General features: G+C 35.8%; 1 pseudogene; it reads left to right on the forward strand.

The window, feature by feature from the left end:
- Positions 1-6,301: 6,301 nt before the first annotated feature.
- On the forward strand, positions 6,302-14,686 carry LOC149236918 (acid phosphatase 1-like; annotated as a pseudogene).
- Positions 14,687-15,094: the final 408 nt, after the last annotated feature.

Below are 15,094 nucleotides of genomic sequence, written 5' to 3' on the forward strand. Positions count from 1 at the left end.
TTTTTTAGATATTAAATTTATTTAAAAACATAATTTAAACAACTGAAAATTCCAATCACACCAAAAGCAAATTATATCATCCCATTGAAAAAACAAAAAAAAAACCAATTTCACTACAAATAACAAAATTCAAGTTATAAAAGCGTTTATATGTGTAAAAAGTCTTTAACGCTGATATATTATTATATGAAAAGTTTTATGGACAGCAATCTTAAATGTATATTATCACATAGATAAGAAACTCGGTGTACAGCAATTCTTTAAAGCTAATATTATTATAAAGTTTTATGTACAGCAATTTTCGTAAATGTATAATATTATGTCAAGCTGGAATAGGTTCTTATAAATAGTTAAATGATGTTGTCGGCCATGATTTGCTAGCGGGAATATATTTATTGCAGTATTTCCTTATAAGAAAAGAGGTGTTAGATTATAGGTTTTCTTTAAATAGGTAGATGTTGTGTGAGACATTTGAGTTTATTTTAAATTTAGATTTTTGGAAATATAAATAAAATTAAGTTTAATTCTTTGTAACTAGATTTTTCATTTTGAAAATGAATTTGCAAATAAGATAACGATAAGTTTGGATGAGGAAGATACATATTGGTACAGGCGGCACTACAACAGATTAATGTTTTTTGGGTACATTGATTCATGATCCCAAAAGCCATTGTCAATAAAATATCGTCTATTGAAACCAATTTTCTCTGGAGTGACGCAGGGACTCCCACAAAACCTCATTTTTGCAAATGGGCTGACCTGGCAATTCCTAAGGAATTCGGCGGTTGGGGATTCCTGGAAAATAAAATTTTTGGACAAGCTCCACTGATAAAATCTTTTTGGGGAGCTATAAACAGCGTTGGGATCTGGCAAGACATCATTCACACAAAATACTTAAGGCAATCTGATATGGAGGGTTTGTTCATGAATAATACCAACATCATAACAAATGGGTCTTTAATTTGGAGAAGTTTCATGAAAATTATCCTCTAGTGGTGCATGAGGATGGAGTGGGAGTTTAGCAATGGTTGGAAAATTTTGATTGGTACAGACTACATCAAAGGTATGGACAAAGAGAGGAACATACAGGGACACACACTAGATATCATCAACAAAAATAGATATATATATTTTTAGGCCAAGCAATAATAAGATATCAGAATGACTGTCCTATTTGGAAATAAGCTACAGACATGGGATTGGTAGGGCAATGTGCCATTGAATGGAAAGAATTCGCCACCTGCCTCAGCTAGACAGACCTATTACACAATGCTCTCGGCGACGACATCACATGGAGTGGGAAATTTTACAAACATACTCCCATTGTTGTTGAATCATACATATATTACATTAGACAGAGACACAATCAACAACAAACTTCTTGGTTCTACATGGTATGGAAGTTGAAGATCCCATTAAAATCAATTTTATTTTCTTGCCTTGTATGGAAGAATAAAGTTCTAACATGGGACAACTTACTAAAAAGAGGATTCTAAGGACCTAGTTTTTGCATCTTCTGAAGAGACTCCATAGAAATTGCAGACCATATTTTCTTCTCTTTTCCTTCAACTACACAAGTTTGGAGAAGTATCGCTCAATTCCTGAACATTCCATTTAGCTTGGCATCTAACTTAGAACATAATATGTCCCTTTGGTCCGATAGTACAGTAAAGAACAAAGAGATAAATATATATATATCATTTGGGAGATATAGAATGCTCGAAATTACCATATATTTGAGGGACATCCTATCGATAAAAACATAATCTGTCTCAGAGTTATATCTTGGTTGAACGCCATACCACAGGATGCAAAATCTCATAGGAACACAATGAAGAAAAGGGCACCTTCGAATATAACCCTGCATGCTGGATGGTTCGATGGTGTTGCACAAGTGGGATTGTGTGGGTGTGGAGCGGTACTCAAGCTAGACAGAAATTAACAATACAACCTCTCTTGGCATGGTGGCCCTAGCACTAACACCACAACATAAATCATTGCACTATGGGCATTGCCATGGTCTGTAAAAGAGAAACACTTTCACAACATCAACATCTATGGTGACTCCAGATCTCTCATAGAAGGGATACAGGGACTGACTGAATATGACTCGTCTTTATTATCCGGATGGATCAACAGGATAAAACAAATGCTTGGCTGCCTAACATCCTACACCATAAATCATATTTACAGGGATGCTAATAAGGAGGCCGATAAACTATCAAAAGAAGGCTTGGATGGACAATGTGTCTTTATGAACTACAAAGTTTCAGTGGACAAGCACATGATAGAGGAAGGAGTGATCCACTTGCCATTACAGAATTAGATCTTGCTTCTTTTCTCTTTATATTGTTTTATTTCTAATGAAGTGATAGTAGAATATTCAATATATTTAGGGCTACTTTTTTTTTTTTGGATATGGACAACATTTTGTATGGTTGGATGTTGAGTAACTAGAAATTAGTCCATCATGGTAAACAGAGCTTACAAGATCACCAAATTGTAACCATCCTTAGATGTTTATTTTCTGAAGTGTGTACTGGAATTTACCTATAATAATAAAGCCAACGTTTTTTTCTTCTAAAAAAAGAAACGATAAGTTTTGATTCCAGAAGTCATTTTCTATATTCTTTGTTGAGGATTAGCCTTTCCACAGAGCTCATGCCCTTCCTTGGTAGTTATCACTGAGTCAGATGACTTATGATTAGCCGACTTATTGATTTTAGTGGGCATTTACCTGCATTTGGCTCTTCAGATTACAATCGTATACCACTACTGAGAAGCCACCTATACGTGCCTATTTCACATATTTTAACCACTTGTTTGTTAGCATTTCCTCCCAGTTACCCTGTTGTTTAAGATACCACAGCCATTTCAATGGACATTGATGGGTAATTGTGTTACAGTAGTTGTGCTCTGGTTGTTTCCAAATTTGTGGAAGGTAAGCTTACCTTGCAAGGGTAGATAGAGTGAGAACACTTTGGCTTATTGTGTTGTTCCATGTGTCTTGGTGGAATGTTATGTGGGACGATCTAGTTGTTGGTATAATGTGATGTTATCCTTTCCAGTGGGTTTCAAATCATATGAGAATATTTTTGGCCTCTTGTAATAAGGCAAAAAGAGTAAAGTCCCCCATAATTTGTAAGAGATTCGTTGATATGCATGACAATGGATGATTCAGTTTTAACAAATCCTTATTACATTTCAATAAAAATTGCCAAAAAAATATGCTTTAAAAATCAAAACATAAAACAATTAAACTGTACTTAATAAATTTGTTTCAATAAAAATGTTTTCATTACCGTGTTTTCTTCATATTTTTCAAAGTTTCCACTAACCTTTTTATTACTTCAAATCCTCCTCTAAGCTCTGCATTATTTTAGAGTTGAGTGGTTATGTTTGTTTAAATTCACTGCCCATAACCTCTTCATTGTTTTGGGCTCATGTGACCTGATTACATTACCATCAGAGAGGGAATTGTGAAAGATTTGATTTCATGTGTGTACTTTAAGTAACATCATTCTATTCTTTTAAGTTACTGGTATTTTTCTCTGGTCAATGGATTGATTTTTGGTACTCGGATGGCCTAATTAAAATGAACAACAAATAACAGCTTCAATGAGCCACAATTTGATTTGTCACCATTTTCGAAAAGTGGACTTTGGACATTGGTGAACTTCGAATACACACTAAAGCACGATCACATTGGAGCTGGCATCGTAATCAAGTTGATGAGTCAATGATAGCTGATAAACTTTGGATTAACAATTTCCTCACTTCAATACATTTATGAGCATACCATTTTTGGCAACTACAGTCACGATTTAGTCAGTGCACAAGGCCATGCACTCCATTGAAGATATTGTTAAAGGCAAAAGGGTTTTAAACAATTTTTGGGGAATAGCAGCATGATACAATCTTGAGTAATTTCAGATTTTTTAATAATGATTTTTAGGATGTTATTATTATAGTGTGTTTTATCTTTGTTTTTATTTTTAAATTTTAATTTAAATTTTGAAAAATAAATTTTAAATTTACTAAATTTAATGGTTTGTTTAATTGTTTTTGGTGAGGATTTTTTTCCCTTGGTTGGAATTGGTAAAATAATTTTTGTTTAGATTCTAATTTTTGTAGTTTAAATTTTTTCCTGAATGCATTAATGGATTTAGCTCCTTGAAAAACTTCTAAGACTCTTGGATTTTGCAAAACTTAGACATCAAATTTATAATTTTAGTAATTTTTTGTTGAATAATGGATAAATTTGACTTGAAGATATGTCCAAAACACCTTCAAAATATATAAGAGTTAAAGTAAATATTTGCATCAACCATCATCATATATAGTAATTTGGAATTTTTTAATATTGATTTTTAGTAATTTGAAATTTCTTAATATTGATTTTTAGGATATTATTACACTATGTTTATCTTTAGTTTTTTAATTTAAAATATGAAAAATAAACTTTATACTTACTTTAAGATGTTGTCTAACTATTTTATGTTTTGAAGTTTTTGGTTGGAATTAAGCAAAACAGGGTTTGCTCAAATTGTATTTTTTTGTAGTTTAAAATCTATTTTTGAATGTATTAATAGATTTATTTATTTTTTGTGAAAAAGGAAAGTCAAGGAGTACACACAACTGTTCATAATGCCTTAATACCAAGGCAAACCTTTAAAGGCCCAACAAAAATATTTTGTAGCAAAATCGTTAGCATGAACAAAAAAAATCCTCTGACAAGTAAAAAACTTGTCCTCAAAAGCCCAAATAACCATAAGTAATATAGAAGTATAATTGAACATAGCATATATAAGCCACAAAGATTGTTGATGTGAAAGCAATACCTGTTTGGGAGGATGGCTAGTGGGGATTTGAATTTTTTGTCTTCCAACTTGTAAGTCCTCCTAAATTTTTTCAAGTAAAATATAACCATCCTCTGTCGGTAGTCCTCTCTTCAAGAGGGAGTCTGCCCTACTATTCAGTTCGTTGTGAACATGTTGGATAGACAAAATATGCAAATATTCCCTCAACCCCTGAATTCTATCTAACCAACACTATAGGAGAAGTGCCTGAAGTTTGCTCTTATCATTCAACCAATCAACCACAACCTTTGAATCACCATATATCTAAAGGGAAACTAAAGCCATTGATGCAACAATATACATAAGGGCTCAAACCACTATAACCTTTGCTCTTGTATTGGATCCACTCCCTACATTCAACCATAATTGGGTAGAAATATTGCCAGGCATGGAGATATGGCCACCACAACCATAGCAGCCCCGTTGGTTAGCCTCGTCAAAGTAACAATTGTACTCTGTCATAGGAGCCTCCAGAACATCGATGAAACACATCTCATTGGATGGAAAAGGGCGATGATAGTCATAAAAGAACCCGATGATCTGAAGAAGAATCCAAATGATGTTGAAATGAGAGCCCTCAAAGATCCACTTGTTGTGGACTTTCCAAATTCTCCACGCTATGAAAATCGAACCATGTTACGAACCTGCCAACCAACACTGGTTTCCAGAAAGAAAATGGGTTCGAATTTCCGAAGATTTAGAGTGTGTACAACCTCCTACCATAAGGCTTTGGAGAAGCCACAGGAAAAGAGATGTTCCACTGACTCTAATCCCTGGATACAAAGGATACCAATGTTTGGACCTTTGAAATCACGACAAATCCAATTATCCCCGATCAATACCTTATTGTTTAGAAACAACCACATGAAACAATTTAGTTTTGTCGGGATCAACTATTTCCAAATTAACTTCATCCACCATTTAACACCAAAAATATCAACATACTCATTGATAACATCTTAAACTAGTCTAACCATTAACAATAGCATCATTCCCAAGCTAAACTGTCATGTCCCTCTTATTATTGACCCTACATAATAATTTTGAGACAAAATCATCCATTTATAGACCAAAAAATCTCAAAAACCCAGCTCATACCAGGTATACCATCTGCACATTTACCAGTGCATTAACATATAAACATGGCAAATCTTGTAAAGTTAAATAAGACTAAATACCACTGAAATCAACAAATATGAGATAAATCTATATCTGATAGATCACTTCAATAAGTATTCAATATTGGCGATTTTCATTTTGAATTTAAATTTTTAAAAAATTCCAGAATCTAATAAAACAAAACTAAACAATTAAGTTACTATTATCTATCACATTTCAAAATATTATCAAAAGACAATCTAAAGTGAAGTCAGAAGCATCTCGGATATCTATGCTTGGAGTTGTTTGAATCTTGGAGTACACTCTGGCATCGAAAGAAACAGAGACGTAACGCGAGAATTCACCTTCCTTTTTTTTTAGTTTTTTAATTCGTGTGAAAGCTAAGCAGAATCAGCCACATACATGTATATACAGCCTCATACATGCAGATACTATACTTGAATCTCAGCCTCATCCTCCATGGCTTCTCTTCCCCTCATTAACCACAACCATCCCAACCTCCTCTGTTCTCTGCAGTCTACCGCAGCCAATACCTTCAAGATCTTCAATGACTTACCCTTTTCCAGCGCTCCGGCACTGCACATTCGCATCAACCACCAATGTCCCATTATCCGGTCCACCACACCCAAGAGCTATGGCAAGGTATCAGAGCAATTCACAGCGCAAGGGGAGACGTGGGATCTGAAGCAAGAGAACCAACTTAACTTCGAAGCATGGAGGTTGGGCGTAGAAACAAACACTCTGCGCTCATGGACCGTGGTGCCTCCTGAATTCGTGGAATCAGTGAAAAGCTACATGATCGGAAGTGGAAGCCAATATGTAAGGGACTTACAAATGGTGGCCAAAGAATCCATGGCTTATGTTAATTCTCTCACACTCTCAGGCGATGGGAAGGACGCGTGGGTTTTCGATGTGGACGAGACACTGCTCTCAAGCATGCCCTTTTTCGCTAGCCGACAATATGGGTAAGATCAACTAGCAATCAAATGTCTTTTCCCTCTGAAATTTATTGATATGTATGATAATGTACGGGCACATTAGTTGGTTTTAGCTTTTTCTGGAATTGGATGGCATTGTAGTTTTTTTTAAGTTATATTTTTTTGAATTGATATATTAAAAAAAAAAAATTGTGTAAATTATATAATTTAAATTTTCAATTTTATCAAATTTTTTGGTTGTGTTTATATAATTTAAATTTTTTATTTTATCAATTTTTTTAGTTGTGTTTAATGGTTTGAGTTATAGTATGTTATTATATTGTACAAAAATCAAAAGATGTAGAAATAAAAAGAACAAGTTAATTATTAATTAGATTAATATAAGCTAATTATTAATTAGATTAATGTAATAGTCACAGGTAATTTTTAATAAGATTAAGTTGGTGTGACATGTCGTGCTCCGATAGCACTAGTGCAAGTTATTTAGACAAGGTCAAAAGTTGTAGAATTGTCTGTTGAAGACATTCTGTACCCATAATGTTATCTTAGATAACTAGTGAATATAGCGGAAAACCATATATTCAACAGGGTGACAGTGCCATAAGATTTTTCAATATTGAGATTTTCCCGTTGCACTCCGGAAGGTTGAGAAGCGCTAATTATGCAAAGTACATCAACAATGCTCTGAAGCAGTTATGTATTAAATGGATCAAATAGGATGCTCAAAAGTGTGGTGAAGAAAAGAGTGAAAATTGTGAGATTTCAGAGTGGATATGAGTGTTAGTGATGACCATATCAAAGAAATATGACAAAGATTAGTATTGTTGTTATAATGTGTGTAATGTGCAATTATTAAGGGAGAGTATTGGAAATAATGTTTCCATGTCATGTGTGTCATGTGATTTGTAGGTTGTCATCATGAGTAGTGTTTAAAAACCAAGTCGTCGAAATCGAACTCGACTTGGTCGACCAAGTCGGACCCCTGCCTGGGCCGGCTTAGTACAAAAACCAATCCGAAGGTCAGTCCGTTATGAAATCAGTTGAGCTGGACACCGACTCAGCCAATGTGGTAACAAATTGGCCGACTCGGCCAATGTGGTAACAAATTGGCCGACTCGATCGAGCTGGTCATAACAAAGCGAGTCTAATATAAAAGCCTTGGGTGAAAACTCAAAACATGTCAGTGGGAATTTTGATTTTGAGCATAAAAATACGACAATGAGACACATCATTGATGTGATTTTCACAAAAAAGAATCGAAATGAAGAAACACAAATTATATTAATTTATGTTCTTCTTTTATCAATATAAGGATTTATTTTTTATTTTTTGATTGGTTAGTGATGTCCACCGATGGCCAAAACAGGTCGATGGGACTAAAAAGGTGTACTTAAAACATCTACCATTGTCCCACTTTAGAAACCCACAAAAAATGGGGATTACAAGAAGGTTACATGACACTAGATGGAGGATTATAATCCCCATGAGTCATAACAAAGTGAGATGAACTACTTTCGCAGAAAGGAGAGGAAATTGAAAAAAGACCAAGAGAGACAAAGCAAGACCCTTAATTGTCATCATCATTAGATGTGGACTCTACAATGATACAATGACCATAATTTCACCATTATTGAGTCTAAGAGTGTCATTTGGAGAGTGGCATCAGCTGAAATGACCCAATTGCACCATCCTTGGAGACATACATGTACTTCTTGCTAGAAAGAAATTGAGGAAGCTCTTATAGCTTCCACGTTTGAAAAGCTCCCGGAGGAAGTAAAAAAGCTAGTGATATTGTCCCAATCATGAGCTCTCGATTAGATTCAAGGACATGTGGTTAATATGTCCACCAGTAGATCTAACAATTTTGGTTGCTTTTGGATTTTTCATATGTTGTTTTCTCTCTATATTCTAATGTTTTGAGTTTGGAAACATGAATGAAAATCTTTAAAATTATGTTTTTTTATAAAAAAAAATTAATATTTAATGTATTTTTTACAAAGACCGAGTCATTGAAATCAACTAGGCCGAATAAATATCGAGAGTGGACCCTTGGTTGGTTCCAAATCCAAGTCAGAATTTTAAAACTATGATCATGAATCCAATATATAACCATTGAAACTAATAAAATACATTAAAATTGCGTGTACCATCATTCTCTCCATCTCTTCCAATTTTTCCTAATACATTTATGCGCATACAATTTTTGGCAATAATAGGAAAATCCCTCGTACGATTTTTATTCAATGCACAACGCGATGCACTCCTTAAAGGTAGAAGGGTTTTTAAATAATTTTTGGGGAATTTTCTACATGATAAAAGCTTGAGTAATTTCAGATTTTTTAATATTGAATTTTAGGATGTTGTTATTATATTGTGTTTTATCTTTGGTTTTATTTTTAATTTTTAGTTTAAGATCTGAAAAATAAATTTTAAATTTATTAAATTTAGTGGGTTGTTTAATTGTTTTTAATTTTAAAGCTTTTTTTAGATTGTTTTTGTTTTAAAGTTTTTGGTTGAAATTAAGAAAAATAATTTTTGCTTGGATGGTATTTTTTGTAGTTTAAAATTTATTTCTAAATGTATCAATAGATTTAGTTCCTTGAAATTTTTTAAAGATTTTTGGATTGTCTAAAATTTAGACATCAAATTTGTAATTTCAGTAAATTCATGTTGAATAGTAAATAAATTTGATGCGAAGATATGTTCAAAAACTTTCAAAACATATCAAAGTTAAATTTCATATTTCCATGAACCATCATCACATATAGTAATTTGAAATTTTTTAATATTGATTTTTAGTAATTTGAAATTTATTAATATTGATTTTTAAGATGTTATTATATTGTGTTTTATTTTTAATTCTTAACTTAAAATCTGAAAAATAAACTTTATAATTACTAAATTTACGATGTTGTCTAATTATTTTATGTTTTGAAGTTTTTGGTTGGAATTAAGCGAAACCATTTTTAAAATCTATTTTTGAATGCATCAATGGATCTGTTGATAATTTCTTAATACCAAGATAACCTTTAAAGACCCAAAGCGTGAACAAAAAAAGGTCTTAGTATGACAAGTAAAAAAATTGTCCTCGAAAGAAAAAAAAAAACTACAAGTAATATAGAAGTATAACTAACATAGCATATATAAGTAGTTTCCACACAATGAGCCTGAAATAACCACAAAGATTGTTGATGTGAAAGCAAAGATTGTTGATGTGAAAGCACTTGTTGTTTGAGATGATGGCCAGTGCGGATTTGAATTCTTTGTCTTCCAACCAGTGAGCCCTCTTGAAAATTTTCAAGGAAAATATAACCTTCCTCTACCTGTAGTCCTCTCTTCAAGAGGGAGTCTGCCCTACTATTCAGTTCTCTATGAACATGTTGGATAAATAAATTATGTAAATGTCCCCTCATTGCCTGAATTCTATCCAGCTAACATTGTAGGAAATATACCTGAAGTTTGCTCTTACCATTAAACCAATCAACCACAACCTTTGAGTCACCATATATCTGAAGGGAAACTAAAACCATTGATGCAACAATATATATAAGGGCCCAAACCATTATGGCCTCTGCTCTTGTATTGGAGCCACTCCCTACATTCAGCCATAATTGTATAGAAAGATTGCTAGGAATGGAGATATGGCCACGACAACCATAGGAGCCCAACTGTTGAGCCTCGTCAAAGTAACCACTATACTTCATCATAAGAGCCTCTAGAACATGGATGAAGCACATCTTACTTGATGGCAAAGGGCGATGATAGTCATAAAAGAACCTGAGGATCTGAAAACGAATACAAAGGATGTTGAAATGAGAGCTATCAAAGATCCAATTATTGCAGACTTTCCAAATTCTCCATGCTATGAAGATAGACATAAATTTAAAAGGACCCATGTTACAAACCCACCAACCAACACTGGTTTCCAGAAAGAAAATGGGTTCGAATTCCCGAAGATTTAGAGTGTGTACAACCTCCTTCCATAAGGCTTTGGATAAAACCACAAGAAAAGAAAAGATGTTGTACTGACTCTAATCCTTGGAGACAAAGGATACCAATGTTTGGACCTTTGAATCCATGAGGAATCAGATTATCCCCAATCAATACCCTATTGTTGAGAGTCAACCACGTGAAACAATTTAGATTTGGCAAGATCAAACATTTCCAAATTAACTTCATCCACCTTTTAACACCAAAAATATCAACATGCTCATTGATAACATTGTAAGCTAGCCTCGCCATGAACTGTGGCAGCATTCTGAGGCCAGATTGTCATGTCCCTCCTATTATTGAGAATGATCCCACTACATGATAATTTTGAGACAAAGCCATCCATTCGTAGGCCAGAGAGCCCTAAATACCTAGGTCATGCGAGGTATGTCATCCGCCCTTTTGCCAATATTGAGCATCAGGCATATAAACATGACAGAGCTTGTAAACTCATGTAAGACTAAATACCACTCAAATCAAAAAATCAATATCTGATAGATCACTTCAATGGTGCATATAAACATGACAAAACAATAATAAATCTGTCCTGATCTCGGATGATTTGGGTGATCCACGTTGCTAGGAGATTGGTAACCTTTTGGGATTTGCGGCAACAAACCTAAATGATGGTATCCATTACCTGGGTTTTCATTTGAAGGCAAACAAATATTGCATCCATGATTGGGACTGGCTTTTGGACAGATATAAGAGGAAATTGACTGGGTGGGCTCATAAGTGGCTTTCATTAGGAGGTATATTGACACTAGTTTGCTATGTCCTTCTGAACATATCAGTGTACTGAATGCATTTGTTTGTATTGCCCATGGCGGTCTATCATAAGATAGATGAGCTCATGGCAAGATTCATCTTGTCGGGTACAAAGCTAAAGGGGAAGATACACCTAGTCCTATGGAAGGCCATTACTATACCGACTGTAGAGGGAGGATGGGGCATCTTGTGCACACACAACTTCAATTGTGCCCTGATCATACAAAGCCTTTGCAGGGCTGCAAACATCAATGGTATATGGGGGAATATCATCGGAGATAAATAGATGCAAGGGCAAACCCTCTCAACCTGGACAAGGATGGGGGATAAAAGGACAAATTGTGCATCTTAAATTTGGAGAAGCATGTCAAAAAACTGTCATTGGCTACTAGGGTTTATGAGATGGTCTATTGGGGATGGTAAACTGACGAAGGTTGGGTTGGACGCATTGAAGGGATTCACCAAAAATCACACCCTCTCGGATGCCCTCATCACCAACCTCTGAGAAAAGAAAATCATAAACTTTTCTCACATAGCCAACAGGAACCATCGACTCACAACTCACCCTTCTTGGAAGTGGTCCAAAGATATTGGATTGTTCTATGAATTGGCTATCGAATGGGAGTCATATCTCACTAATTTATATCATGCTGGTGTTTGCATTGGTGTTGGTGTGGACTGTTTATAGTGGGAAGCCCCTATGAAGAATGGAATCCCCAAAGTTAAATATATTTACAACATTCTTCCATTGACCGAAAAATCTTTCTGCGTTAATTCTTGGTTCAGGGTTGTGTGGGGGCAGGAGATTCCTAAGAAACTTCTTTGATCTGTGTGGCTGACAATTCATAATAGGGTTCTTACCTGGAATAACTTGCAAGGTAGAGGATTTCATGGCCCGGCCATCTGCCCTATGTGTCGGTTACAGGAAGAGGAGATAGACCACCTTCTTATTAGATGCACTTTTGCCGAGGAGGCATGGTTTGGGGTGACGGATTTACTGAAGCTTGATTGTCCGGGAACCCCACACACACTAATACAATTCTTCACTCATTGGACAAAGGATAAGCCATAATATCAAACTCTCCCATTCTATATCATCTGGGCCATTTTGCATAGTCGGAACCCCTGACTGTTTGAAAACAAGAACCCTATGGCTTGGGAGGTGATTAGGAAGGCCATCACTTATTTTTCAGAGATTGGTTTGAAAAAGACAGCTATAAAATCGAGGAAGAACACTCATAAGAATATTAAGGGGCTCTACCCAGAGGATCCTTTGATGGAGCATGTCAACAGAGGAGATGTGGTTGTAGAGTGGTCATCACTCTTGAACATGGAGGCTTTTACCATTTCTAGTGACAGGGTGGTAGGAGACCTAAAGTTATTGCAGTTTGGGGAGCTCTCACCTTTGCAAACTGGCTTGATATTCAATACCACTCAAATCAATAAATCTATATATGATAGGTCACTTCAATAGGTATTCAATATTGGCGATTTTCATTTTCAACATAAATTTTAAAATTTTTCCAAAATCTAATAACACAAAACAAAACAACACAATTAATTTACTATTATATATCACATTTCAAAATATTATCAAAACACAATATAAAGTGAAGTCAGAAGCATGTCGGATATCTATGCTTGGAGTTGTGCGAGTCTGGGAGTACACTCTGGCAATAAAAAAAACAGAGTCGTAACGCGAGAATCCACCTTCCCCCCTTTTTTAATTCGTGAGAAAGCTAAGTAGAATCAGCGCCATACATGCATATACTATACTTGAATCTCACCCTCATCTTCCACGGCTTCACTTTCCCTCATTAACCACGACAATCCCAACCCCCTCTGTGCTCTGCAGTTTACCGCAGCTAATACCTTCAAGATCTTCAATGACTGTCCCTTTTCCATGGCTCTGGTACTACACACTCGCATCAACCACCATTGTCGCAATATCGGATTCACTACACCCAAGAGCTATGGAAAGGTATCAAAGCAATTCACAGCGCACAGGGAGACGTGGGATCTGAAGCAAGAGAGCCAACATAACTTCGAGGCATGGAGGTTAGGTGCAGAAAAAAACACTCTGTGCTCATGGACCGTGGTGCCTCCTGAGTTCGTGAAATCCGTGAAAAGCTACATGATCGAAAGTGGAAGCCAATATGTGAGGGACTTACAAATGGTGGCCAAAGAATCCATGGCTTATGTTAATTCTCTCACACTCTCAGGCGATGGGAAGGACGCGTGGGTTTTCGACGTGGACGAGACACTGCTCTCAAGCCTGCCCTTTTTCGCTAGCCAATGCTATGGGTAAGATGAACTAGCAAACAAACGCCTTCCCCTCTGCAATTTTCCCTTCTTTTTTTTGGGCTCACTGTTTGCAGAAAAGGGGATGAAGGGTGCTGCTTTTATAAAGTAGGCAGATTTGGCAGAACCAATTAACAAACGCCTTTCCCCTCTACTTTATTTCCCCCAATTTTTTTGGGTCTCGCCGTTTGCAGAGGATAGGGGGTCGACGATGGTGCGTTTATAGAGTGGTCGGATTTGGCAGAGGCCCCACCATTGCCTGCCAGTCGTAGTTTGTACAACCATCTGCTGAAATTGGGGTTCAAGATCTTTCTATTAACAGCCAGGTACGACTACGAGAGGAATGCCACTAAGAAGAATCTGGCACTGGCTGGTTATCATTCATGGGAGGCGCTTTTGTTGAGGTGATCTCTGCAACCACCGATGCATTTAGCAATTTCGTTTCTTTGATGTGTCTTTGTGAGTTTGGAATGTTTGGTTTTGATGGGTAATGCATGGAAAGAGTTGTGTTCATGAGATTAATCGTTAATTTGTGCTGCAGGGAGCCGGAACATTATGAGAATAGCGCTATGGTTTTTAAATTTGAGAGGAGATTGAAGATTGAGCAAGATAGGTTTAGGATTTTGGGGAACTCAGTGGAGTGATCTGACTGGATATGATGTTGGGGATAGAACATTCAAGCTGCCCAATCCCATGTATTACACTGTCTGATCTTAATGTTTGGATTGTTTGCCTGAGGCATGATAGGTGATGATGGTTTTCAAAAGTATTTTGTAATTCCAAAAAGATTACAAAAATAATGGACTTGTTTATGGGTATTTCTAAAATTTAGTATCAAAATAAGAATAAGGGTTTTTGATCAGAGAGGAGAATAGATTGTGATGGGGTGCACTGTTAAGTCATTTAGTGATGTGAAGGTCAGAGGTTTAAAACTCGGTGGGCAAAAATCCAGTGATGTTAAGGGTTGGTGTGGCCTAGGCCTGGTGTATCCCCAGGTAATTTGACGATATAGATGCCTCTGGATTGTAGATTTCTTTCCCTCAACATATAGCCCGGGACGGATGCATCCCTAGTTAATTTTGACGACTTAAATGCTTTTGCACTGTAAATTTCTTTCCC

Source organism: Pinus tabuliformis, chromosome 8, assembly GCF_031772625.1.
Source record: "Pinus tabuliformis cultivar Carrire ecotype Pingquan chromosome 8, CPIR1, whole genome shotgun sequence".
Taxonomy (NCBI): Eukaryota; Viridiplantae; Streptophyta; class Pinopsida; order Pinales; family Pinaceae; genus Pinus; species Pinus tabuliformis.